The following is a 3939-nucleotide window of genomic DNA, read 5'->3' on the forward strand; positions in this document are numbered from 1 at the left end:
ATACATACAAGCCTAAATACAGACATGTACATATGTGAATATATTTAAGATCAAGGGGGGAACGGACCTAGGTGCAAATAATTATAGGTTTGGTAGTAGGGTGGCAGGTGGACATTGGGCCTCCTCATGCACACTCCCCTAATACAAGAGCACCTTGCTCAGCTAAAGGGTCATTTCATGGATCTACTTCTTAATAACATCCTGACTTCTACATGTGAATTGATTTTTTTTTTTCCTGCAAAAGGACGCTTTATTATTTTCATTTGGTCCCCGGCTTGGGGGATGGGCTCCAGGGCCGTGGCGCTGTGGCTGGCACGGGGGCAGTTTCTGACAGAGGGGCTAAGGCCTGCAGAGGGCAGGCAGAGGGCCCCTCTCAGGAGGCTTGGCGCCGCAGGTTCCTAGTCGTGTTTTAGGGTGAGCCTCTCCAAGAGATACTCACCCAGCCCGGCCTGGGGGATGGCCAGCCTGCGGAGGTTGGTCAGGCAGTCACCCATCTTCTTGAGGAGTTTCACCTCCTTGTCCAGGAAGTGATTCTCCAGAAAGTCACAGAGATGGGAGTCAGCATGAGTGGCCCCCATGGCGTGCAGGTCCAGAAGGGCCTGGTTGAGGGTCTTCTCCAGGGCCAGGGCAGCTTCCATGGCATCCAGGGTTCTGCCTCACACATCTTGGGACGGCTTCTGCACATCCTGGAAGAGGGAACGGCTGCCGCGCTGGTTCTCCAGCTTGCAGAGACACTCAGCCCCCTCGCGCTTCTCCTTCGCCACCTCACGGAAGAAGTGCCCCATGCCTTCCAAGGCCACATTTTCGCAGTCGAAAAAGCAGCCCAGAGAGAGATAGGTGTAAGAGGCCCGCAGGTGCAGGTTGATCAGATGGTTGATGCAGGCCTCAGCGTTGGCGGAATAATTCTGACGGATCTGAGAGCTCATGATACGTCGGTTTGGAGGTCGCCACACACCAAATAAAAGTGTTCACTGGTCCCAAGAAGAGGGGCTGGCCAAGAAGATGGTCCCAAAGTTACTTCTGGAGAGGAAATTGGAGCGTGGCGGAAGGTTGGAGGCAGGGAGTCCCCAGATCTGTTCCGTTCAAACACTGTTGAAGTAAGACACAGATCCATGGCACCACAGGGTGAGCTCATGAATTGCTTTTTAAAAAATATATATTTTTATTGGAAATTCTTACAGATAATATAAAAATTCATAATTCAATTAGATCAAGTATAATTGTACAATTGCTGCCACCATGAGTTTCAAAACATTTTCTTTCTTCTTGAACTCTTTGATTCAACTCCCCTTTAATTCCCTCCCTCCCCCACCCTACCACCCAGAAACCTTATTATTATATCATATATTATTATATTATATTATCAAGCATACACTGATAACTGCCCTTGCTGTATCCCATAGATTTTGATATCTTGTATTCTCATTTTCATTGGTTTCTAGAAATTTCCTAATTTCATCTCTAATTTGGCCCCAAACCCACTCTTTTGAAGAAGTAAGTTTTTCATCCTCCAAATCTTTGCCCATGTTTTCTTTAATCTTTATTTTGTTGATTTCCAGCTTTATGTAGGTGGTCAGAGAAGGAAGTCTGGGGACCTCTATATATTTGAATTTGCTCAAATTTGACTTGTGTCCCAGCATGTGGTTTTTTTTCAAATACATGCTATGTGCACTTGAAAAGAATGTGCATTTTTGCAGTTGTGTGGAGAAGTCTGAATTTGTCTATCAGGTGTTGCCCAATTGTAGTTTAGCTCTGTAGCCTCCTTGTGGAGCTTCTTTCCCGCTGACCTATCTTTCTTGGAGAGCAGTGTATAGAGGTCTCCTACTATGATTGTTGATCCCATGATTTCTTTTTCATCTTTTCAAGGATCTGATTGACATATTTTGTGGGTCTCTTGTTGGGCACATTTGTTTATTATGGTCCTTGGCTCTTGGTCTACTGATCCCTTAAGCATTATAATACTCCTATTTATCTCTTATTATTTCCTGTACCTTGAAATCAATTTTGTCAGAGATTAAAATTGCAGCTCCTGCTTATTTTAGATTGCCATTAGCTTGATATACCATCCATCAACCTTTGATCTTCAACCTGTTTTTGTCTGTGAGTTTGAAGGTGTCTCTTGTAGACAACAGATTGCTGTTTTTCCCCCCGCTCTTAATCCAGTCTGCTATCTTTTGTCTTTTTGTGGGGAAATTCAGACCATTAATGTTCAGAGTTATTACATCCATCTGTGGATTCTTTGCTGCCATCTCGTATCTTTTTGATAGACATTTTCCTCCCTCCCTCATTAGCACTATGTTATGTATATGTGTGTGGATTCATTCTTGCATTCTTTTCACCATTGGGTCAAAGGCATCTTGGGCATTGCTTTCAGTGCTCTGACTTCTGGATACTATTACACTATGTGGTCTCATGGTTGTACTCTGTGGATGCTGGTCTTCTGACCTAAGTGAGTTGGAAAGTAATTTTTGCAGCACTATTTTTTTTATTTTTTATGTGTTCTCTAAAAATTTCGTGATCGCCACTCACACCACTGGTCCAAAGAGTGGCGATACTGGGAGGGTAGAGGAAGAGTGGGTAGGAAAGAGGAAACAGATTACAAGGAACTATATATGACCTCCTCCCTGGGGGATGGACAACAGAAAAGTGGGTGAAGGGAGACGTCAGACAGGGCAAGATAGGACAAAATAATACTTTATAAATTATCAAGGGCTCATGAGGGAAAGGGGAGCGAGGAGGGAGGGGGAAAATGAGGACCTAATGCCGGGGGCTTAAGTGGAGAGGAAATGTTTTGAGAATGATGAGGGCAATGAATGTACAAATGCGCTTTACACAATTGATGTATGTATGGATTGTGATAAGAGTTGTATGAGCCCCTAATAAAATGATTTAAAAAAATTTCCTGATTTGGGAAAACCCTTACCTCTTGCTCTATTTTGATGGAGAGTTTGGTGTGATGAAGAATTCTTGGGTTCCTGTTATTCTCCTCCTACTGTTATTCCAACTTTTGGAAGATGCTACTCCTCTTTTTCATGGTTTCTGCTGATATATCTGAGCATATTCTTATCTGATTACTCTTATAGGTGACTGCATTTTTTTCTCTCTAGCTGTTCTTATGATTTTCTCATTTTCCTCAAAGTTGGATAATTTGAGTACTGTATGCCTTGGTGTGTTCTTCTTGGGGTTCAGTCTAACTGGCATCCTCTCTGCTTCTCCTTCATTAAATTGGGGATGTTTTCTTACAGGAATTCCCTCGATACTGTGGCTGTTGATTTTTTCATTATATCTTGATCTGGAATACAAAATATTTGAATATTGTTTATCTTAATAGCATACCTTATTGTTATCAGGTTTTCTTCAGCTTCCTTGATTATCTTGTTTGATTGTTTTTCACGTTTGTTGCATTTTGCTTGGCTATCTTCAAGGTCTCTGACACGATTCTTCCCCTCTTCTAGCCTGTTGGTAAGGTCTTTGATCCTTTTTTTTGCTTATGCTTCATTTTCCCTTTACTGTTATAGTTTCCTTTGGTAAGTGGACTCTATCCTCTATTTTTTCATCCTTTTTCTGTATTGATTCCCTGATATCCTGCATGACTCTAAGCATAATACTGAAGATTTATTTCTGTGGTGGTTCACAGTTTGATTCTTCTATGTATGTCTCTAGGTTCAGGTCCTCTTTAGACATTGTGTTTTGTTTCTCTTGCTTGCTCGTAGTGGCTGCTGATGTGGGTTGTTTTGGTGGAGCTCAGTGCCATTTTTCTAGGAATCCAGGAGCCCTGTGATTTCTCCCAGAGGCTAATAGGAATGATTCTAAGGATTACTGGAGCTAGCTGTGCTGTAGGTTAGAGCTGTGTGTCTATCTCACTGGGGTTGACCCTTTCTCCCTAGACAGCCAGAACTATCTATTTGGAGGGTGGCATGGGTGGCTTTCTCAGGTAGG

General features: G+C 42.8%; 1 pseudogene; it reads right to left on the reverse strand.

Annotated features, from left to right (window-relative positions):
* Positions 1-398: 398 nt before the first annotated feature.
* Positions 399-926, reverse strand: LOC101651291 (annotated as a pseudogene).
* Between the last annotated feature and the right edge of the window lie 3013 nt (positions 927-3939).

Source organism: Echinops telfairi, unplaced genomic scaffold (genome assembly GCF_000313985.2).
Source record: "Echinops telfairi isolate 266 unplaced genomic scaffold, ASM31398v2 ScPeMD7_3509;HRSCAF=4178, whole genome shotgun sequence".
Taxonomy (NCBI): domain Eukaryota; kingdom Metazoa; phylum Chordata; class Mammalia; order Afrosoricida; family Tenrecidae; genus Echinops; species Echinops telfairi.